This window comes from Pteropus vampyrus, unplaced genomic scaffold (genome assembly GCF_000151845.1).
Source record: "Pteropus vampyrus isolate Shadow unplaced genomic scaffold, Pvam_2.0 Scaffold3, whole genome shotgun sequence".
Classification (NCBI taxonomy): domain Eukaryota; kingdom Metazoa; phylum Chordata; class Mammalia; order Chiroptera; family Pteropodidae; genus Pteropus; species Pteropus vampyrus.
In genome coordinates, this window is record NW_011888784.1 from 13,366,796 (window position 1) to 13,391,561 (window position 24,766).

The 24,766-nt window shown below is 53.3% G+C and overlaps 1 protein-coding gene across 50 annotated transcripts in view; it reads left to right on the forward strand.

The window, feature by feature from the left end:
• CELF4 (CUGBP Elav-like family member 4) overlaps nucleotides 1–24,766 on the forward strand; it is a 306,214-nt gene that overhangs the window by 201,348 nt on the left and 80,100 nt on the right. The window lies entirely within an intron of this gene.

The window sequence follows — 24,766 nt, forward strand, 5'->3', positions numbered from 1 at the left end:
TTAGCAGCTACCTGTCTTCCCTCCCCACGTTTGTCTCTAGTCAGGCTCTTCTCCCCCATCATTCCTACCTTCCTGTCTACCTGCTTCATCCTCTCCATCTCTCAGGTCACACCTCTTCCAGGAAGCTCCCCATCCCCACCACTGGAGCCTCATTTCCCTCACTTCCTCCTGCAAACACCCCAACACTTCCTCCCGCAAACACCCCTACAACATCCCCTCCTCCAGTGGACGCAGGTCCCACAGCCTCCCAGATTTTCTCCCCCAGATTCAGGTTAAAACTTCTGAGAGACCAAGATCCCAGCTCCCCTGCTCCTGGATCCTTCGGCACTTAGCATTTTCACTGGGTCTTCAGTAAATATCTCTTAAATGAGAAACCAGTAAGAAGCCCAGAAGAGCTCAAAGCGGGATGGGAGATGGTGGAAGCAGAGAAGAGAGAAAGGCGGGGTGGCTCCGGGAGTAGTGGGAAGAGCAGAAGTGTGGCAGGCGAGCGGAGCTGAGATTCCAAGCCGGGTGCTCTGAGACCCCAAGGGTGTCGTTACCCTCTCCGAGCCCAGCCTCCTGGTCTTCCACTGGGAATACCCATGTATCCTTCACCGGCTCCATCTCCGTGGGAACCAAGCTTCAGGTCCCACTGAACCAGGAGAGGACCAGGCAAGGATGTGGGGAAGGTGGGATCAGGGTCGGGCAGATTGCAGCCCCCTCCACCTCCACTCCCACGTGAGCCACCCGCCTCTGAGCTTCATTCTTTGCGAAAAGGAATAGGACCTATCCTGTGACACTTAAGTGGGGCGAGCCAGCAGGTGGAAGTCAGGAGTAGAGGGCCTGGGACCTGGCAGAGCTGACACTTGTGTGTGACTTGGGTGTCCTTGTGGATGTTCTTAACAACCGTGGTAACAGCAAAGGCCTGGCTGGGCTGGTGCTCTGCACTGTAAGCAGTTTTCTGAGTCCATTCCAGGGCTGTTCCTGCCCAAGCCCTATTGCTCTGATTTGGGGAGAGCAGAGACCAGAGAATGTTCTCCTTGGCAGGGCCAAAAGCTAGAGAACACAGTGACAGATAATGTCCCACCCAAGGCCTCTCTTTCTCAAACATCTCTAGTTTGGGGAGCACACAGCCTTTTCAAGATGTTCAGTGCCAGGCAGACAGTTTTAAGGGTTAGAAAGTTCTTCCTTAGGCTTATCTAAAACTGGTCTCCCTCTAAATTCTGACCCAAATTCCTATGTCATGGTTTAGGAGACAAATCACTATAAAGAAGAGGCCCTCGGTCCTGGTCACCCAGTTGATTACCTGGACCCACAGGTAGAATTTAACTATTGTCCGTGACAAGTGTCATTTTTTAAGAGTGGTGTGCTCAGCTGTCGACTTAGTTTCAAATTCTCCCTATCCTTTTTCAAGGGCTGTGAGGGAATTCCTCTCTGCTCTGCTTCGTCAAGACCCCTCCCCAGCCCTTGACTCCAACCTCAGTCTTGAGGGGAGGCCAGATACGCCTGCCTCCTAAGGAGGACTCCTGCCCGTTGGCGAGTGTGGGAAGGAGTGGTCAGGAAGGGGTCAACCACCCTTCATATCCCAACTTAGGTGTGCCCAAGACACCTAAGCCTTAGGGCTTAAAACCCAGTTACCTAGAAGCCTTGGTAAAGAACTCGGTTTCAATACTGCAGATAACCCTGATCGCTGGTAACCTGCGCTTCTTTAATGCCAAAATCTCACTGATCTTTCTACGATCCTCCCTGTAAGGTGTCTGGCAGCTGACAGTTTCCACTTCTACTCGAGCAACTCTCTAGTAACACCTCCTACCCCTCATAACGTCCTAATTCCAAGTTCTTCTGTGCTTACAACCCAGTTATGATTCTCCCTAAAGTAAGAATTATAAGGCTGTAAGAGAAAGCCTGAGAAGATCTGATATGAAAAATGTTTGTACTTATTTTCTTTATGTTGATTTTGGATACCTGAAAAAAATGTTTCCTCCCTTCCTATTTCTTGTCTATATCCTTGTAAGTGATAAATTTCTGTACATGAAAATATTGCCTAGGTAGGAAGTTCCCTTCCTTTTGTGAGGCTACTAATGGTGTTTTTGAACCACGAAAGCATGCTCAGCATCCTCTAACCTCACCCATCTCTCCATCCCCTTCCTCCCCACACACACCCAAGCCCACGTCCAGGACCCTCCACAAAGGCCTAGGCGCACCTGTGCACCTCTGCCAGAGTAGCCCTCCAGGCAGCCACCGGAGAAGTGGGATTCCATTCTGTGCAGACATGGCGAGGAATGAGAGTTCCAGAGGGAATCGGAGGGCACGGAGGATTTAGAGAGGGGCTGCTGAGTGCCAGGCTGTCTCCTGGCCATCTTCTCCTGTAATCTCCCAAGGGGCCCATGTGCGAATATCGCCTTCATCATCCAGACAGGGAAGCTGCCCAAACCATGCCTGAGCCCTGAGCCGCAGTGTACAAATGCACAGAGAGTCGTCAGAATGGGACAGGAGGAAGGCCCGGGAGGCAGGGAAATGGAGAGCAAGCAGGCGATGGGTAGGAGGGATGGAAGGAAAGGCTGCAGAGACACAGGACGAGGAGGGAGCTTCGAAGAGCTCAGGGAGGGCCGCGAGGAGAAAAGGGGTCCAAAGGGCTAACTCTGACCTACGGGACCCTCAGATAAATCCAGGGTAAACCCACCGGGCTGCAGCAGCCCTGTGGTGCTCCCTGTGTCCTGGCAGACGAAAGCCCAGCAAGGCAGCCTGCACTGTGCTTTTCGCTCACATCCCAGCCCTGAGTCCCGGACCCCTACCCATCCGTGGGCCATGCCCCTTCCTGGGAGCCCTGAGTCTGGCTGCTCTCAGGCCCTGAGTAAACAAGACCTGCAGAATCAACAATCCCAGATCAGGTGAGGGCTGCCTCTCAGGCTTGGCCTTGACCTTAGTAGCCGCTGGGGAGCAGGGAGCAGAGCGATGGCAACCCTGACTTGATTAACATTTAAATGCCATTTGGTGTGCTGAGGAGGAGGAAGAGGACTAGCAGCAGCAGGGCTGCAACAAACAAACCTCGGAGCTGGCGCTAGAGCTGGGCAGGGCGTCTGGCTGGAGGAGCCTGCTCAGCAGACACCCAATTAAAGATCTTCCTCGGACCCGGGGGTCAAGGTGGTGATGAGGGCCGAAGTGAGTATGGCCAGACCTTCTTCCCTACTCAGAGGTCTCCGGGCCCAGCCCTGCCTTGAGCTCCTAGATCATTTCACCAAGACTGAGGGACGGTGCCATGAGGTACACACACACAGGACACATACAGGGGTCTTTGCAGTCCTTTGTCAGACCACAAGTCCAGGTGGGAGTCTGACCACAGGGTTTCTTTGATTCTCTGGCTTCCTGCTCCTCAAGCATCATGGCCTTTGTGCCCCTGGACATCAGGGGTCACGCAGACCCCCCTCTGAAGCTCCCCTTGGCCCCCTCCACCTCTCCCTCTCCAGGTCCCTCTCCCACTCTCCCCCACCTTCCCTGGCTGAGCTGCCACAGGAACAGCTCTAATGGGCCAGGTAGCTCCCAGCTGGGCATCTCTGAGGGGAGTCTTTGCATTGAGCCTGAGCAAAGGCTTTAAAAGCCACTTAAAATGTCCTTGATGAGAGGGAGCGACCCCTCAGGAGGAAAAAAGCTGGAAGTGAGCGTGGAGCTAAGGGGAACCACAGGGCAAGCCTGCCTCCTCACATCACACTCTTATCTGTGGGTGGAACCCAGGCACCATTCCAGGCCACACCTCTGGAGCCAAGTAGGGGTGTGATTATAAGCTAAGCAGGCTCATGTCATTAGCCCCCGTGGCTTGATTTGCATATCCAGGAGGAGGGCTGTCCTTGAAGTCATTAACACAAGAGTCTAAATAACTTCACTAATGCACATCCTGCATTTCCTCTGAGGATCCATCCCTGAGTCAGATGCTGAGGGCCCAGGTGTCAGTACCTGGAGACTGAGAAGGAGCATTGGGTAGGCAGAGCAGAGCAGGCCATTCCAGCCTAAAAAGCAACTGACGGCTTTTTAGGCACAGAGGTGGCCACTGACCAGCCCTCCAAGGGGCTGACCAGGCACAGAGATGGCCACTGACCAGCCCTCCAAGGCACAGAGATGGCCACTGACCAGCCCTCCAAGGCAAACCTAAGATACTCCTTGCATGGGCCAAGTCTTTGGGGGGGGGGGTACCTGGTCCAGTCCACCTTTTGCTTTCTCCTTGAGGACTGACATCCCTTCATTCACTCAGGGGGTCTTAATTGAGCTCCTACTGTATGTTAAGCCAGAGGGGAAAAATGGGACACACTGTGCGCCCTCCTGGAGGGTATGGCCCACCAGGCAACTGTGAGCTGACCTAGCACAACCTGCAAGTGCATCAGGCAGCAATCTGAGGAAGGGCCTGCAGCCCCACACACCCCACACACCTGCAAACCACCACCAACCCCATGTTGGGTCAAGATTCACAGCCAGGAATAAGGTACACCCAGGCTCTCTCGGGAGCACAGGAACAAGAGAGGATAGTTTGGGGGACCTGCCTCCCTGCCATCCTCACCCCAGCCTCTTTCTTCACAGGAGCTGCCCCTGCCACCTTGCACAAACTTTCTCACCCTCCCCACTTTTGCACTGGCTATTTCTTCCACCTGGAAAGCCCTTAGACCTTTGTCTGCCTTCAGGCTCCAAGCACGAACCTCAGCTCCTCTGGAAAAGTTCGCTGACACCCCAGACCTTCCTTGAAGTTTCCCACTGGGCCGTGCACACACCTCCGTGGTCCCCATGGGAATTTCAGGACAAAAAGCACACAATGCGATGGAGCGAGACAGTGGCTAGAACACAGGCAGGTGGAAGAATGGGCGGGAGAGGGGCTGGGGGCAGCCAGAGCCTGGCGCCCTACAGGAGAAGCAGCACAGACCAGAGAGGAAAAGCAGAGGCAAGAAGGCCCGAGGGGAGGCTGCTGTGGTCACTGGAGTGAGATGTATTACAGGGCTGAGCTCGGCCAGAGGCCCAGGGGTACAGAGCAGAGGTGCAGGGCATGGACACTGGGGCCAGAGCCAGACACTGAGCACCTGGCATGAGCTGGGGCCCTTGGTAGAGTAGTCTGGGTTGGGGTCAGCAAAACCACGGTCAGAACGTGGCTTAGCTAGGGACCTGGGCAAGTTGCCGACGCTTGCTGCCTTCCATGTTTCTTTCCTATAGTATCTTTCAAGATTACTGAGAGGATTTGGTAAGAACAGATATGAAATATGCTGCCACTCCTGGTAGCCTCTACTGTTGTTCAGACACTGGAGTCCTCCCTCTGCCTCTCTTTTCTCTCTGTACCTTTGTCCTTCCTGGTACCTCCTTTTGTGACCTTCTCTCGCTTTGAGCCTTTCTGGGACCCTGTTGCCTACCTAGCTCCTTTTCGCTTTCTCTTTTCTGTCTCCCTACCTTTATGTCACTCTTTTCAATTACCATAATGCAGAACAGGAGAATATTTTATTATTTGATGTCTTTATTAAATCAACTTTTATGTTCCCTGTTTTTCATTTTTAAAGTGAATGAGCGCCACACTCTTTTTTCCTATTAAAAAGCAAAAACTAGATGGAATAGTTTGGATGACGGCCCCAAGGTGGTTTTGTCCATTGGTCATTGTTCCATGATAGTAAGTGAGAAGGTAGGGGGCATCTTTTAGGCCACCCGAAACAGAAAATAAGGATGTCTCAGCACACCATAGCAATTCTTCCAGAGAGGCCTTGCACTGGGCTAGGTGCCTGTGGCTGGTGCAGAGAGAGGCTGCAGGGAGTTCAGAGGCCCTGCCTGGGTCCTTTGTGCAGGATTTCCCGTGGCAGCTCCCTCGCAGAGGCCTCCTAGACTCTGCTGAGTCCTGGCTCCCTGCTGGTATAGCCCCCAGGGGTAGCAGCACAAGGGCCCAGGGAGGCTGGCCTTTGGATCTCTTTTGGTCCCAGCTTGGGGTGGGGAGGCAATTGGGAGTGAATCCACAGCTCAGAAGCACCTCCACCTAGGAGCCTTCCTAGACTGATGTCACCCACTCTAATCACGGCCCTCTGTCTCTGTCCTTCCAGGCCTGTGTTTTCAGTTTTCAATTTACAGCTCATTGTGTTATAGCACGTGCGCACGTGCACACACACACACACACACACACACACACACACGCTCCTTCCCAACATGGTCTCACAGTCTCACACACACACATAGAGATTCCAAAACATCACATGCATTCCTGGAGACGATCAGGTCATTTTATGGGGATTCATGTTCTCAAACATATTCACCCGTGTGTGCGAACTCACAGGCCTATAGACACCAACAGTCAGGCACACCCTCACAGATACAACTCGGTGTCCTTTTCACTCATACCTCACATCCCCAGGAGGCTCACGTTGTCAACCGTCTCAGATAGCCACATACAAACCCAGCTATGCTCAGATACAAATGGAGCATTTCCAGGGTAACACACATACATACACACAAGCACAAGAGCACAAACGTGCATGCATGCACGCATGTACACACATGCAGATACACACTCGTGCACATATACACATGCACACCGTGATCAACTTTCACCCAAAATGTCATCCTAATAAACAGGCACCAAAGTGTCCCCTGCACTGCTGTGCCCAGGTCTTCACGTGAGCAGTTTTCCTCCTCTGAACACCCTGCTGCACACAAACCCCAAGAGCCCTGCCCTGGATGCCTGCAGAGAAGGAGCTGTAGAAAACCAGCGGGCTTCCTTACTGAAAACTCTCTTTCCAGGGGCAGAGGCCTCACTGGGGCCTGAAAGCTATTTCCTGGTTCCCACAATAACTCAGAATTACCAAAATTATCTGAACAGCAGAGCGGGCACACCCTTACAAAAAAGCTCATCCGAGACCCCCTGGAGGACGGGAAGGGCTGGAAAGGAGGGGTGGCGGGATGGTCTGAGGGGGGCCTTGCCTTCCTGGAGCCTCTGGCCCTGGACTTCAGCTCACCCCATAAAGCACCCAAACTCACAAGCCTCTCACAAGCCACAGGGTAAGGAGTTAAGGGAACAGAAGGCAAAATGGGAACCCCTTGTTCCTGAAGCCTTCAGTTTTAGAACCCGGTCCACAACGGACCAGGAGTTTGCTGAGAGAATAGGTGCATTTTTACCTGCCCGTGGGGATGAGAATGTTTTCAGGTTTACGTGTGTCTGCGGCCCACAGAACAAACATCCTAACGGAGGTATGGCAAAGTTCTCCCAGATTAGGACAGGAATGATCAGGTATTCAGCGTCTACTCCTCCATCTGCGGTGCCCCGTTTCCCCCGGTAGTGAACTCAGAGACCCTGGGTGGCATCGAGCGAGGCTAGGCTTGTTCTCTTTTACCCTGCATGATCTTGGTAAGTTACTGGCCCAGACTCAGTTTGACGGTTTGTAAAACAGGATAATAATATTCCTCATACAGCTGCTAGGAGGGGAATCCAGCTCCTGGTACACTGCCTGGAACACAGTAGGTGCTCAACAAAGTTCAGTTCCTCCCCTAAAAGTCTAAGTCCTAAGAATAAAATTCCAAACCCACACTTTTGGCTCCAACCTTCATCCTAAGGACCATCACCACCGTCCCACTGGTCCTCCCCAGTCCACCACCATCCCCCCTTCTGACTTCCTTATTACTATCAATGACATTGCTGCCATCAAGCCTTCGAGTCCCCTTGAATGGCTCCTGGTCCCTCCTGCATGCCACCTCCTCTCCGAGAATTGCACCAACAGCCCCAGCTTAAACAAAGCACATGTGTGTTGTGGTGCTGGCAGCACCTTCCCCCTTCAATTTCAAGCATCGAGCTGTAAACTGTTATCCTGGTTCAACACCAGAGTTTGTAGCTACAAGGGCAGCGGCCCAGGCCATCGTGGCAAGACCAGGGTTCCTGCTGTATGTCCAGTCTTGACTCCTCACTGTCTTAACTTCATCTCTTGGCAACTTGGCGCTTCACCTGAGTGGTGAAAATTATTCCTGAAAGCATTGTTTCTAGACTCCAACACAATCGCAGGGAAAAATCAGCCCCTTCATATGAAAGGGAACCCATTTCGGCAACTAGTTAATTGACGTTGAGGACACAGGTCACCGCATCGGAATCCTGGGCAGAGGTTTGGGGCAGGAGGAGCCATGCGGGATCTCCTGGGCAGGGGGCACGGGCAGGCAGAGAGGGGAGAGGTGCGGTTCTTGGAGAGGAGGCCACATGTACATAATGTGTATAAATGTATATAATAATCATTAGCAGCGATTCAGCTGTCTGCCGCTGGTTTGCAAGATAAATTGCATTAATCAACACGATGCCTTCAGAACTTTTGGCGAGCCGTTTCTTATGCTAATTGGGCCACTTAAACTAGACTGTCATTGTACCAGGATCTCCGGCTGTCAAGACAATTACTGGCACATGCAGGCCCCTCCCTTCCAGCTCCTCGGTCCCCCGTCATCACCTTTTCTCTTTTAAATATAATATTAATGAAAAAAGCTATGCTAATTACCTGGCCAAAAATAAAACCTTGAAAGAAGAAGGGGGGAAACGGGTAAGAATGTGACCAACAGTGAGACTTAGGTCACCTTGAAGGCAGTGTGGAGAAGCCCTCTGGGTGAGTGCTCCCTGGAGGGGCAGTAAGGAGATCAAAGCCCAGGCCCGGTCAGAGGTTCTCCCTGCAGCCTTGCTGGGGAAGAGTCCTGACTCATCCTCCCTCCCTTGGGATCCCTCAGGACTCAGGTCAGACACACCGTGAACCCTGGGACTAGGAATCCCCGAATCCTAGGATCTGGGGTGAGAGAAACTTACAACCCCAGAACCAGACATTCTGAAACTTCTAGACTCTGGGAGATCAAGGAACCCTTGAAAGGTCATTTGATTTCAGCCTGCCTCCCTGAAAAGACCAGCAAAACCACCCACGGACCAAACAAAGCCAAGTCCATTGTTCATATCAGTAAGAGAGAGCACCCACGATTGTGGTGGCCCTGGTGATGTCTCAGAACGGGGAGCTATGTACAGGCTTAGGGGTCCAGTTGAAGGTAGGTCTTGCAATGCGGGGACCTGATGGGGATTGGGCAGTGTTGTCAAAATAAAACCAGAGCTGGACAGTAAAAACAGATTTTGTTCAGGAACTATTGCAGTAGGGAAATGGAGACCTCAATACAGAATTGGACTCAGTTCCAAATAAACAGGGACAAGTGGGGACTTATAGCCAAGGAGCAGGGTGGGATCAGTGGATGGAAATTCTTTAAGAGGAGACATCAGGGGTGAGGGTATTCTGGCTAAACCGACTTGGCAGGATTCTTGCTAAAACTGGGTGATCAGACCCAACAAGGACAGACACCAAGGTCAAGGCCTAGATGGTGAAAGGAGCTTGGTTAAAGTTTAGTCAGGGAGCCAGTAGGTCCATGATATGACAGTGTGGAACTGGCAGACACAGCAAGGTGAGGCTTTGAGGTAGATGAGGGTGAGTGAATAGTTATTCACAGGAGAGCAGGTTTGCCCAGGTGAGTGATCTATTGTCCCCAAAAGGGGGTCTCCAGTGGTTTATTATTCAGAAGCATGGATTTTCAGGAAGTTCCTGGGACAAACAGTAAAGTGACTTCTCTCCCTGGGTTGAAAATTTCCTAGAATGGTCAAGTCATAATTATGTGGACAGTATGGTCTCTATCCATCAAGCGGTATGGCTTCATTTGTCAGTGAAGTCAGGTTCTGCCCCGCTCAGGCACCTGGTCATGGTTGCTAAAGGCCTTCATTGACCTACCTGGACACTGAATTTTATGACTTCTTGTTTCTAACTCACTCTCTAGCATGTCCCTCTCCTAAATTTCACTGCCATTGCCTGACTTCAGGACCTCCCTGGCCCTCTGCTCATGGAAGCTGCCAGAATGGTCCTATGAATCCTAACATGGTGACTGCATACCACTGCAGGACCAAGTCCTCTCACTTGGTCTTGACATCCACAGGGGCCTCGACCTGGTCCTCATTTGCTTCTCCCCACACACCTCCATTTCCTCTCTCCCCACCCCGTGGTGTGAACTCTGGGTGGCCCCTCCATGCAGTCCTCCACCCTCCACATGACTCACCCTCCACACAGTTTCCTGTCTCTGAGCCTTTGCACCTGCTGACCCTCAGCCCAAAGGCCCCTCTCAGCCGTGCTCCTGGCAAACCCTTGTCTGTCCTGTGGAAATCGGCTGCACCAGCCACCCTCAAGCTGCTTCACTGCCTTGAAGTCCTGGCCCAAGCCACAAGCTTGATGTAAGCTCCCCACTTACATCATCCGTCTAAAGGTACAGCCTGTCTTCTTCCAAGTACACCTTTGGTGCTTGTGCAGTAGCTGGTCTACGTTTGTGGAGTGAATGGGTACATCTTCTATTACCTTTTGTATAAAAAAGGCATTCTTCCTTAGGCCCATGGTAACACCTTCTGCTTTAATGTAAGCCGTGTGTCCTCTACTGGTTACCTACTTTCTCCAAAACTCTACTGTGGGTGACCAGCCACATCTCCACACTGACAGGCCATCTAGGCCCCCTGACCTTGACCTGGAAGCCTCCTGGTTCCTCTACTACCTCCATTCTGCTCCTGTTAGATCCTATACAGACTCCCCAGAGGAGGGACAGGACAGTCCCTGTTCTTGATTCAGACTCAGGGAGGGAGTGCAGAAGTCATCTTAGGAAACAGGATGATGCAGACCCCCGTCTCAGCATTTTCTGACCTGTTTTCTAAGAAGCAAGTTATCCTCTGACCATGGCTAGCATTTCCCTCTGGCTTCTTGTCACCCCACAATGGCCTGGCCGTTTTCTTCCAGAGCTCTCTTCATGTGCCACAGACACACCTTCATATTTTGTTATTCCTTTGCTTGGTCCTTGGAGCTACACATTGATCAGTAGGGCAAGCATGGTCAGAGAGGGTTTGTGAGTTCTGCCTCTCACAGCCCCATCCCTGCTCCAGCTCTCCCCCCACCCACGGAGTTACTCCAATCAGTGTTACTCTAATCAGTGTTACTGTAATCGCTTCACCGCCCCAGGGTGGCCCTGAGTGACTGCCCTCCCCTCTTCCCAGTGCAGAGGGAAGGGCTCTGCCTTGCCTCATAGGTGTGTGATAATAAAGCTTCCTCCAAGAAAAGGAAAGGAAGCATGAGTAAAGAATGAAGAAGGATGCAGACAAGGAATGATTCTGGGTTGGTTTGTCTCCTGAGAGAATCCACAAAGGCCAAGGCAGGGAGGAAGGAATTTTCCGAAGACTTTCATAGGCTTGGGTTCTGTCCCTTGAGATGCAAATCCAGGCAGATGGCAAAGGGGAGATGCAGCTTGGGCCCCGAGGACCCCCAGGCCTGTGGAATGGGGCTCATGGAGGGAGGATTATGGAGAGTGGTGCCCCTCCCCCCATGCCCAGAGCCCCTGCTGTGCTGTGGGGACAGACAGGATCCAGTGTCTAGAGCAAATGGGATGGGGCGGGGGGTGCATATCCCTAGCGGAAGGGAGGGGGCTCTGGTGGGGAAGTACGGAAGGGACAGAAAAAAGCCGGGGTGAGCTGGGACAATTTTCCTATACAGGGTGATTTTCAGGAGGTTTATCTGTGTTATCACATCTGAGCCTCACCTTAGCCAGGTGAAGGATTCTGATCTGCTCAGCAGATGAGGAAACCAAGGCTAAGAGGGGTCAAATGCCAATGGATTTCTGCAGTTTCTCTGTAAAACTGTTCAGAGAAGAAAAGAAAAAGGATCAAGAGAGAAGAGCCAGAGCAGAAGCAGAAGTAGATGAGATGGAGAGGGAGCCGGGGAGCCGGGTTCAGGCAGGGTGGCGGGGCGTCGAGGAGGTGGAAGGGGGGCTGCCAGGCTGAGCTCAAGCACCCCGACCCCACCCACACTAAGCCTGTCGGCCTCTCCCCCAGGCACCTCTGAGCCAAGATTGGCCCCTGTCTACACTGCCAGGAGCAAGCCTTTGAATCAGCTGGAGGAAGAGACAAAGGGACCCCTGGAGCAGCCCCCACCTTAGACTGAGCTCTCATCTGAGGACCCAGAACCAACTTCTCCCTGTCCCTGCAGGTCAGGTGACAGCAGGCAGGCCAAAGAGAGCCAATCTCCCTCTGCTAAACCCTGCCAGCCCCTACTCGGACACTGGGGTCAGACCCCATGCACTGTGCGCCCTAAATCCTCAGTGGCATCAGTTTGTCTGTATCCTCATACTTCCTTGTTGAACCTTTCCCGGTGGAGACAGGGAGCCCCTGAGGAGCTCAGAGCTGGCCTTGACTCCCCCAGGCTGGGAGGGAGGTAGGGCAGGGCCAGAGGAAACTTTAGCAGAGTGTGTGCAGCTGCCTGGTCTTTTGGTGGGGGAGGGGAAAGAGGGGGCAGGGAAATCGTGTCTGGGAGACTTTCCAGGTTAAAAGCAGGTACTCAGGCACAGAGAGACTGGAGCAGAGTAGGGGAGTAGGGGAGGTTCTCGCAAACCCCTTCTTAATAAATGAATAATTGGCATAGGATCCCCTGATTGATGAGCATAGCAGTGTATCAGCATCTTCCACGCGAAGCCATGGATAAATCTTCTGTGCGTGGCTGCTGTCACCAACTCCCTTGGCCAGGGAGGGTAGGGTGACAGCAAGACTTCCAGTGCATCCCCTAGCACTCTGGGGCTCCCTTGCTCTTTGCAGTGATCTCTCAGAGTCTGCAAGTTTCTCTGTAACACCCTGCCCCCCCATCAGGCAGCCTGGAGAGTCCCCTGGGGCCGCCTTCACAGCCTTTTGCTGCTGTTGGGAACTGCTTCCTCAGGCTTCGCCCCGCCTCCTATAACCCCTCCACCAGCAGGTCCTGGAGGCTCCATCTCCAGGTCACCTCTTACCCCTCTTCACCTTCTTTCCTCCTCCCCTCCGCTGTGTCCTCCATAGCTCAGGTCAGGTGCTCCCTCCTTCAACCCATCTGAGATGGGGTCCTGGAACCCAGCCCAAGCCTGCTCTGTGCCCCCCAGCCGCCCCAGCCTTCCTGAAGCACCTTACTCCTGCCCCACCCACCCCACCTTGTGCCCACCGCAGGGACCTTTGCACAAGCAGCTCCCATTGTCCAATAGAGGCTCCCTGTGCTCACCCTCAGTGTCATCTCAGAGGTGCCTTCTCCAGCTGCCCCCATCCCCCGCCCGCCTTTTCTCTGCTCCTGCCACCTTTTCACAGCCCATCATCGCTCATACATAGTTTACTGGTATACATGATGTCTGCCTACTGCCCTAGACTGTATGCTTGGTACCTCAGCACAGGGCCATTCATACCTGGCACCAAACCTCAGTCATATGGTGACTAAAGCAACTCAGTTCCAGGATGCCGGATATGAAATTGGTGGCAACTCTGTCACACCTATTTCGCACTCTGGGTTCATCTCCTGCCTCCTCCCTAGGGGCCCAGACCTCTGTCTTCCCTGGGCCTCCTCATGGAGGTGCCTTCCTTCTGTCTTATCATGTTCCGAGTGTGTCACCCCCCAAGGGGTGTGTATTCAGAAGGGGATCTGGAGAAGGGGATTGTGACTCATTCATTAGTGTGATGCTTCAATGGTGTGGTATTAGGCACTGGGTGGGCCAGTTGGAAGAGGTGGGTGCTGTTCTGGACCGGAGTGAAACCCCTTATTCCCCTACCACACATAGGAGGTGACTGTGGGATGTCCCCGGTCCACACCCCAGAGATGGCCTCCACAGTGGGCCAAGAGGATAGGCACAGCATGCCTCTCCCCAGGAAGGCACCATTTGGAGTAATCAGTTTTTTAATTACTAGTAATTAAATGTGTGTAACCTGCCCAGCTGCCACTCCAGGAACTAGGACAGAACTCCTGGGGGTGCCACGGGTCAGGCACATGCTGGGAGTGGCAGAGCCTGTCTTCAGCCACCTTGGCGCTGAGGAGGGTGGGTGGGCGAGCGGGAGTGAGCACGAGTCCCCAGGTACCAGAGAGGCCCCGGGGGTGTTGTAGAAACCTCAGCCTCACGGTGGGCTGCCTGCATTTCTGTCTCAGCAGTCCCCAGCCTCCTGGGCGCCTCTTTCCATTTTTCCCTTCAGCCTGGAGCAGCAAGACACCTGCCTGAGTCCTGCCCAAAAAGACGGGTGCTTGCAGGGGGGGTCCCAGCCTACAGCTTCTTTCCTCCCAGCTTCTCAGGAGTTCAGCCACTCCCAAAGGAATCCTCCTAGGGGTCCCCAGCCCAAGACTCTACAGAGCAAAAAGCCGGCCCATCACCACACCAAAGCACGTAGTTAGTTTAAACATCTATGGAGCATCAACTAGGCACTGGCTGCCCTCAGGGACACCACGGCCCCCACCTCCCCATCCCCACTCCAGGTTAGAGTGAGGCCATGGGTGGCCCGGCTGCCAAGTCACACCTGCTCTCAGGTTAGACCCTTTGCTCTATCCCTGGCACCTCTGCGTCTCCCTCAAGCTCTCTCTGTCCTGTCCTTCTCTTCATCTCTCTCGTGCTCCCCCACTTTATCTCCCATTTAGGGTCTTTTGCATAATGAGTAAAATCAGAGAAAGGCAACTTCCTTGCTTCCTTGTAGTTCCCTTTGTGGGAAGAGGCAGTGGGCGCAGGCCCTGCTGGGATGCAGGCCTGGTCCATCCTAATGATGCTCATTAGACCCATCCTTATAAGAGTGCCACACCACCAGTCCTGGGACTCCAGCCCCGCCGGATCGCCTGAGGTCCCTTGAGGGGGCTCGCACCCCTCAGCCGCTCTCCACACCCTTGCTTCAATTCTCCCCCTCTCGCCGTGTCCTACATCCTGTACACATGGGCTGGTGTAGACTCTGGACAAACAGGAAGAGGCTTCCAGAGGGCAGAGCAGAATTTGGGGCTACGGGCCTGATGAGATGGGAAATGCACATACTCCTCCCAGAATCTTCAAAACTGGGAAGAACTCCTGTGCACACCTCTGAGGATGAAACCAGGAGGTTGAAAGGCCACTCACAGGCTGGGCTGCCTGGGCAAATGCCCCCTGCAGCTGCACATCCCTCATCTGTCGATCGAGCCTGTCTTCAGGCTCACAAGCGGCTGTGTGTCCTTTGCCATCATGTAACATAGGTTAGTGCACGGAGAGCAGACAGAGTGACAAAAACAGAAAGCCATGCAAATGCACAGAGCTATCGTGGCTCCCGTTAACTCCCAAGGGAGACGACTCTCAGGCCTCACACCAGAGCCTCTCGGCAAGGATGGATTCTTCCAGAGCCTGCCTATACTTTCTCCTGCTGCGACCTCCTTTCCATACCTGACTAGGAAGCAGATGGCCCACCTTTGAGTCTTAAAAACAGCCCCAAGAGCCACCGTGCACCAAGTTACTTCTTTTTCCCTCTGTCCCTCAGGATCCCAGGGCTCCACCACAGTCTGCAGGATCTCCAAGTCACCTGTCCTCTGTCCCAGGAGCTGATTGAGGGGTGTAGTCTAATAGCCTGACCTTGGCATCGGCTCCCTGGGACCCTACGGAACAGGCGAGGTGGGAAAATGTGACCCTCAATGATCTGGCCTGTGGCGATTACTCTGGGTGCCCAGTCCCCCGCTGGGATCGCCCTGCCCTTGCAGAACTCAGCCTCTCTGGAGAGATTCGGGAATGAACCATCTCCAGCAGGCAGTTGCTAAACAGTCCTGGGCAGTGAGTGGTCGGAGAAGGAGCAAAATAGGGGCAGAGGGCAGAGGCTGATGCTGAGGAGATCTAATGGGCTTTCTGGAGAAGGGGGACTCTCAGAAGTCTGAAGAATGGGTAGGAACGGGGGGTGGAGGGAGACCTTTCTTGGCAAGGGGAACAGCATGAGTAAAGGAAAGAGGGAGGAAACTGGAGAGGGGCAACCTGGCAGGGGTGAAAGGTGAAAGTCTGGGGAGTGAAGAGGCTGTATGGGGTCTGCTACAACATACATGCACCCATAAACTTGTCCGTACTCATATTCCAGGAGAGCCAGGGTTTGCAGGGCATGGAGTGTGGGCAGTGCCCAGATGGTCTTGATCCCTTCCTGCCCCCTAACCAGGAGGCACACACACTTTCCCCACGCCCCAGGGCGGGGAATGGGGGAGGGGCGGGAGGGGCGGACATGGAGGCTGAACACAAAGCCTGCCTGGAGCCGCAACCCAAAGCTCTGAACCCTTAGACTGCAGCTGGGTGCCATCTGGTGGTTTTGTGGAGCACTGCGCCCTCTGAGGTTTCAGGCTTGGAGCCTTTTGGGGTATAACGCTGAGAAGTGACATCCCCGGTCCTAATACACACACACAGAATCATCAATGGCTGGTCATGACATAACCGCCTCAACCCAAATGCACACAGGGCCTCACGAGAAAACTCCAGCAGATACAAATGGACACAGGCACAGTCATTCTCATTCCCATTTCTTTGTACCTCTTCTTCCCAAATAAAATTTTTAGGAAGTAGGATAGAAAACACTATTCATAACCCAGCACGAACATAGCCACGGTGAACATCTTTTGTGTGTTCCCACTCAGCTTTGGTCTGTTTCCAGTATGCCATTCATTCTCTCCAGTGGTCACGCTGCACGGGGTTTTTAGCTCACACATCTTGCTGGTGCTCTCGTGGTTTTAGGACCTGCTCCTTCAATGTCAGAACTAGGATGGTCCACAGACACCACCCCACACACTGGTGTGCATGCTCACACAGACACACATATGCCCTGGGGACCACACTGGGGGCCCATCACATAATCCATCACATGTTACAACCCCAGGAGCTTCCTCGCGCTAATAGGAATGGTGAAATTAAACACTCTCTTGCATTGGTTTTGTCCCATGAGGCTCACAACACATCTTTACATAGGCTAGCTCAAACGCCAGCTATTACTTCCCCCCATTATCTCTCAGATGAGGGCACTGAGGTTCAGAGAGGTTAACTCGCCCAGGGTCACAAGACCAGGAGCTGGCTGCAGGGACCCCAGCCTCCCAGCCCTGTGCTCCGGCCTATGCTCCCTGAGGAGGGCAAGGGCTGCTGCAGGACGGAGGCCTAGGGATGCCATTCCCAGTGACAGGCAGAGTGTGGCCGTGACGCACGGAGCAGGGTGGATGCCCACTCCTCACTCCTGCTCTTCCCAGAGGCCTCCCCAACTCTAAGGCAGTGGCCTTCCCTCACTGAAGCTGCCTTAACAGAAAACAGAAGGTGGGGTCAGTTCTTCTGTGAGAGGTGGAGGCTGCCCCTGGAGCCAGTTAGGGGGCCGGCCCTTGTGCTCGCCAAGCTGAAGCTGCTCAGAGAAGGCTTCTGTCTTTGAGGGGCCCCAGGGGCTGCTGGAAGGAAGTAGGAGGACTTGGAGGCGGTAGAGAAGCTGCCACATGCCTCTGCGTCTGTGTCTATGTTTGTGTGTGTGCACACACTGTTATTTTTTCCCCAGTCTAAATTTCCGTATGGATGCGAAATGAGCACAGCCCTCCCAGGACAGAATTACTAGGGAAGGCTCTAGAAGGCTAGGTAGAGTGTGCTGGAGGAGGAAGGAAGAGACTGGAGGTGGCATCTATGATGAGCGCCAATATCTCTCCATTTTTTGAGACTGGGACACACACATGTACGCATGCGCGCGCGCGCACACACACACACACACACACACACACACACACACACACACAGCTCTGAGCCCCACAGATAATACAGCCTGCAGACACCCATTTATAGGTAGACCACAAACAAACGGAGAAACATAGATCAGTCAGAGAGAGGCGGGACTAATTAGGGCAGACTTCCTGGAGGAGGGGGGCTCTTGAGCCTAGTGGCCTCAGAAATCCATTAGCAAGACAAATGCCTGCTATGAGGCAAGCATGGTTAGCAACTCAGTGTGACTATTTTATTTAATACTCCTTACTTATAGGAATTATCACTTCCCTTTTTATGGATAAGGAAACAGAGGCTCAGCAAAGTCAAGTAAGCTATTTAAGGTCATGTAGGCAGAAAGTGGCAGAGCTGTGATGGAAACCTTAGCCTTCTTGGCTCCCAGGAGCATTTTCTTTCATTATCCTACAATCCTAGTGTTAGAAGGAAACTAGGAGGTCATTGAGCCCAACTGAGCATGCGCACAGACGGCAGCCCCTTGATCTGCCAGAGCACCCCCCCCAAGACAGGTGGCAGTCCCCCCACACTACGAGGCAGCCTGGGCCCTAGCTGGAGCAAGACATGCTCCTGACACATCCTGACCCCAGAGCTAGGTGAAAACTCTTACACCCACCACCCACTGCTTTCCAGCTTTTTGGTGACAGTGTGATACCCCTACCCCTGCTCCAACCCTCATGTAAGGTGGCTCCTAAAAATCCCCTTAAAATATGGGTCCAAATGAATGTTCGTATTCTTTATCTGAGCACCCTGCATATTTCCACCTACATGCTGGCATCCTTGCGTGGGCTGTGGCCCAGACTTCCTCTCCTGTCAGCAGCAGTTGGAATCCTGAGCTGGTTGCACAAGTGAGTGCTCCCTCCCCCTCCTCTCCTCTAGGATCTCCAGAGAGAAGCCAGTCTGCACTCCTGGCTAGAACCCCCTGCAGCACACACAGCCACACCTCAGAGCTGGTTACTCACACCCACAGATCAGTTTCCTGCAGGTCACAGTCAAATCTGCTGAAATCTAGCTTCCTAGTCCACCTCATCCCACTGGGACCCCACCCAAGGAGTCCCAAAGGCTGGTGCTCTTTCCCACTCACCAAGGTGGTTCTTACCAACATCCTCATTTTAACAATTGTCCTAAAGAAGAAAGATTAGACATTTCCTATATGAATACAAGCGTGCAAAGGGGTGGAAGCTGCAAGCGGCTCAGGCTTCTGCTTGACATCGGTGACAGTGTGTCTAATAGAGACATCTGACACATGGGTGAAATGAGTTCCCCATCATGGGAGGCACGCAAGCTGGGGCTGCTTAAGGGAAGGAGGGTGATGTAAGAATGCGGCCAGTATTTCATGGGTGGTGGGATTAGACTCCTATCATCTTCCAAGTCTGTGATTCACTGTCACTGTCATCTCCATCACCATGGACACATTCTTCTAGGATAAGGCATGTTTAACATGACCATCTGAGAAAATCCAACAGACTGCCACACAGGGATCTCAGTCCGGAAGGCCCTAGTGTAGAAGACGGAGAGGACACTGGCCCCTGAGGTCCACCCTCAGGCCTCTGAGATGGGGGACAGGAGAGGGCACTCGACTTGGGAATGAATAGTCAGCCACAAGACTACATCCCTGCTGAATCCTCTTCCTGCTCCAAGGCTGGCTTCCAATTCAGAGAACCCTCAGGATCCCCCAGGATTCCCCACCTTATAGGGTGTAGCCTAGAGCCTCATGAGAAATGCTGCAATGTTGTACCTGGGGCCCAGTCTCTTTGTCATCACTTGAGGAAGCCCAGCCCAGCTGAGAGGCATATGGCTGAGAGCTCAGAGAACCATAAACCAACTTCATCCTCCAAATAGATGTGGCATTTCTGAAGTTAGAATGGATGCCCCAGCCTGGGAGCTGACTGAATTTCCTGAGCCCAGGTCTTATAGGAAAATATGTGCTGACACCCACCATGCAACCCCAGACGCCACATGAGGGTTAATGTGGGATGCGTCATGTGGGGCACATGGTCACTGGGAATGCCAAGCCTGGGGACAGCTACACCTCAAGAAGCTCCATGCAGACCTTCTCCCCTCAGCTTCCCCTCCCTGCTCCCTCCTGCCATGTGTTTATTCATTGGTAGGAGCATCACCACATGTCCACACAAAATACGCCCTAGGAAGAGGACTTCTAAGCCTTTACACACACGTGACTCCATGCATGGGCACACATGCATCCCTATGTTCAGGGGCAAGGACCCACACAGCCAACCTCAGATGACACCCTCCCCCAGGCCCAGCGCAAGTCCCCATTTTACAGTAAAAGGATCCTCTTGGGGTACAAACACTTCTCCTCCCCACACTGAGGGAGTGGCTTGCAGCAGGGCAAAATTTGTCATCATTATCCTAATATCATCTCTAAGCTTGACAGTGGCAGCAGCTAAAGAAAATACCAAAGCTTAACTTGGGGCACGCGGGAGAACGAGGCAGAAGATACGAAATATGATTTATGATGGAAATCAATGCAATCATAATACTCTGTTCTCGTAAAATTGGGCTGTGTCTCCAGTGCCCACAGGCCCACTTCAGCCCTGTTTTGTCAGAGGATGTTGGGGACCCTGGGAGCTGGGGCCAGGGTGGGTGGTGAGACTCAAATGATTGCGACACTGCCTATCTCCTTTCCCAGCCTTCCTTGGAGGAAGTCGGGGTGCAGGGCACTGAATAAAAAAAAGATAAAAGAAAGCAAATTAACCTATATCAAGCCATGTCTTGGGCTCTTTTGCCAGCATGGCTTATTCTGCTCTTAACACTACCCTGTTAAGGTAGAGAATTCTATTCTGCATTTTCAAGTCCATGAAACTGCAGCACAGAGAGGTTAAGTGACTAAGTTAGGGACACACAGCTAGTCATGACAGAGCCAATTGTGCTGTTCCCATGACATTATAGGTGTAGAAAGGCCGTAGAGGGCTGCCCATGCCATGTGGTGTGAGGGGGCTCAGGAAGGCTCCATCTCACCTGAAACATCCTCCTGCCTATTCCAGCACCCAGAATTCTACTGTTAGCAATATCCCTATGAGTTAAGTCATATCCTATTTAATTTATAAAATGTGGTGGTGGTGGTGGTGGTGGTGGTGGTGGTGGTGGTGGTTACAATAATAATGGTGGTGACAATAGTCATGTTGACAATGATGGCTTTTCAGACATGTTTGTCACTAACATAGGGCAAAAAGGTCAAGGTAAAGTACAATACAGATAGACACTCCAGGCAGTACTGAATATGAACTTATTTCCACTGTACAAATCTTCTAGAAGAATGAGCCAAGAATTCTACACCACAGCCTGAGAGACCCAGAAACAAGTGGAGCAGTCTTTCTTCCTGGTAGATTTGGACATGAGCATTCTTCTGTCACTGAGTGGAAAAATCCCTTCACCTTGTGACAAGCTATCTGTGCTAAAGATAAGGAGGGGTGATGGAAAAATGATCTGCCACCTGAGTTCCGGTCTGGGGGTAAAACCGCAGTAACTTGAGAGAGCCTTCTGATGGGCATTTTCTCCTTAAGTGCTCTTAAGAGTTTCAGCCAAAAGAAGGTGGAGTGAAGGAACGAATGCATGCACTTGTTGAAGTCAGCGGCCGAGAATGAAATTAGACCCTGGTAAAGACAGCCTCGTAGGGGAACCAGGTGCCTGGAGAAACAGGCGCTTTGAGAGGGCGCAGGCAGAGTTCAGTGGGGGGAAGCTCTGAGGCCGGGGGAGGGCGGGGGTCTCAGGAAGGAGCCTTAAATAGGCACTGAAGGTGGAGAGAATTCCGAGGAGGGGGCGCGGGCCTCCCCCATCTCTCCACCACATCCTCCTCTATCCTAGCCTCAGGGATCCCTGGGGCCAGGGGGACACTGCGGCCCCGCCAGCTCTGCATCCACCATCGGCTTCCCGTCCACCCGCCGCGGCTACGGCTTTGTAATCGGCACCCCTGAGCCACTAAGGAGGACATGGAGACAGAGGCGATGCTGTGCAGGAGAGGAAAGGGATGCAGAGGGAAGGAGGTCATCGGGCGCCCAGGCCGGCGAACCGCCAGAGCGAGAGACGCGGGAGCAGCCGCGCAGCCGGGGCGAGGGAGAGGCAATGAGATGAAGAGAAATGAAGCGGGACTCCGCGGAAGCCTGAGGTCTTGAGGCCGGTCCGGGGGCTCAGCCGAGGGTCAGGGGTGACAGCTCTGGCATTTCGAAGGGCATCCGGGGGCCAGCGCCTGCCTTGACAAGACCTCGCGAGCTCAATAGACTTTCTAAACCTAATTAGTGTTTAATGGCCTGGAGAGACGCCGCATCCGCCGTCACTGGCCGCACCACGTCGTCGCTTCAGATTCTTAATTAACCTTTAAGGAGATGATCCGCTGGTGGCCGCCTCGGAGGCCACGTCCATCCCCCTTTGCGCGCCGCGCCAGGGCCCGCGGGATCCCTGAGAATAACTCCAGCCACCCACTTTAAGTCAGGCTTTCAGCAATGCTCCGGTGCTCTCCTTACCGAAGAGGTGTTACCGACTCTGGCCAGTGCATGGGGCGGCGGTTCTGTGAACCCGACAGGACAGAGGAAAGAGGGAGAAATGTAGCCATCTGCCGCAGCCGTTAGGGGGCGCAATCGGTCAGGAGCCCTCCAGTGAGCAAGGCCTCCAGGCCAGAGGGAAGGTGACACGGATGCAGCCAGGGACTGGGTGGAGGGCACCGCCAGACTGAGGAAGAACTTGTCCCGTGTGAGGAGGTGGGAGTTCCTGAGGGATTACCAGTGGCTCACGGTTCAGAAGCTTCCTGCTTCCTGCAAAGGATGTGGGAGGAGGCAGGATGAGGGGGCAATCCAGGCAGAGGACTCTAGTGCCTGTCATAGGGTTGGATTTCAACCTTTGAGCACAGAAGGTATTGGAAGGTGTGATCCTAGCCACTGGGCAATGGCGGTGACATTCCTAAACCCAGACAACTCACAGAGAGAGTCAGGCTTTGGGCTGGAGGCCATGCATACCTGTGAGACAGCCAAAGGAGAATGACCAAGAGGATCGAGAATGTGACAGGGAAAGAGGGTGGCGCTGGGGATTTGGGGATTGCCTCCATGGGAGTGCAAGTTGAAGAGAAGAAGCTGGATAAAGTCCCTGAGGGGAGGGAAGGGGAGAGGCTAAGGGACCAGAAGCGCCTGGGAGAGCCCAGTGTTCAGGGGACAGGGATGGATGAGCAGGGAAGGGCAGAGGATTCGGAAAAGAAGCAGAAGAAACAGTGGAAGCAAGGAGGGGGCACCAGCATGAAGAGCCAACCCATGCACTCCAGCACCCCACCCCCCACACACACCTCACACACAACACACACATCGCACACATCACACACACCCCAGCTGAGCACACCCCACACACATGCACACCCCATACACACCATATATACACACGACAATCACCCCACACACATACACACCCCATACACACCATATATACACACGACAGTCACCCCACACACACCACACACTCCAGCCTTCACACATGTGATCACACTCACACCTACGTCTGACATGCTTGTGGGCAGTGCCTGTGACCCAGAGACCCTGGTGCGTTCCAGGAGGAGGGCCATGATCGATGTTTATAAATGAAGCTGCCCCGGAGATGGCTAATTGATGGCGGTGTGTGGCTGTTGTCTGGAATTTAACCTGATTCATCATTTAGCCTGTTGGAGGCTGGAGTGCTGTGTTAATTAATGCCAGGAAAACAGACTTGGACGAGCTGGCGGTACAGCCTCATATTAGAAAACGGAGAGCAAGGGGCAGAGGGAGAGAGAGAGAATGATTAAATCTAAAACCCAGAGACAAAACAAATTCCAAAAGCAAATGTCGGTGCCATTTCTAGGATGACTCAGATTTGCACTTGGCCGGCATCATCAGGCCGTGGTGATGATTTCCTCTAGATTTGTCATTTACTTGGTGTGGGCTTTGTTTTTCCCTTTAATGTGCCTGGGGACTTTCTCTCCAGGCCTCGGAAGGAGCCCCAGTGAGACAGGGAGGAGGGGCTCTGGGTTGGGGTAGGGTGGGGGGGGAAGACAGGACCCCTCTCCCAGTCATGGAGGGGACTCAGCCCGGCAACGGGGTCCACAGTCCCAGGGCAACCTGGTGGGGTGAAGGTGGGTAGGACTCAGAGCATTTAACTCAGGGATAGGCTGAAAGGAGACAGGGAGAAGCAAAAGGGACAGTGGGCCGTAGGTAACACAGCCAAGGGTGTCTGTCCAACCTCCAGGGCCAGGCTACTCACTCCCTTTCATAGTCTCATCCTGCTCAGCTTGTTAAGAGGCTCAGAGTCTAAATCAGGAAGGCGGTGGTCCCACTGTGGGCTAAGAAAGGTCAGACCCAGCTGGAGAGAGCCCTGCTGTGACACCCAGAGCCCCAGAGCCCCAGAGCCCCAGAGCCAGGCCCTAGTCAGGTGTGAACTCTCAGGGAAAAACCAGAATCCTGTAGTGAAAGGAGGGCTGTGAGAACGTTTTCATGCGAGAAACCGATTCTCAAGTCTGCATAGCCAAGCGCAGCCTTGGAAGGTGGGCTTGATTTGCTCTGCAGAGCTCTGGAACCAGGGCTGATAAGGGGAAACAAGGAGAGGTGGTTCAGGCTGGAAACATCCCCTCTCATCACTAGAGCTGATCAATGTGCTAGGACATCCCATGCAGAAGGGAGCCCCCACCCACACCCTGAAGTGTGTGAGCCACCCACCAGAGCTGAGGAAGGGACTTCCGCAGGAGTGGGGGCTGGCTCCTGCCAAGTGTGGGGCTATGTAGCTGGGCGTTTGAGGAATCAGTTACACTTTTACACTGAGGACAGAAGGCTCCATGCATGGCTGGAGCCCAGGAAGTGTGGGCTTGAATACCGTGTCACCAAGGCCCTTCTGCAGACTCAGTGAGGAGCTCCTGGAGGGAAGGGCCATGTCATTCAAATCTGCTATGCCATCCTTGTGCCAGAGAACAGGGTCTGGCACATGGAGATGTTCAATAAGGACTGAATGGATGAGTGGATGAATTGAATGAATGAATGAATGAATGAATGAATGAACTTTGTGGCCCATTGAAGCAATAGGCTCGTTCAGTACTGATAAGCCCAGTAGAGTGGGCAGAGCTGGGGCAGGTGGGGGAGAGGCTTTGGGGGCATGGTTGACCACAAGTCCCTGAGTTCTGGATGAACTTGCCTACCCTCGCACCCACCTCCAGGTCTCAGCTCTTCCCCAGAGACTGTCCAATCTTTTCAGTTTAGTAGAGTCCAAAAGAAAGCCCAGCAGATAGGGGGTGGGAAGCAGA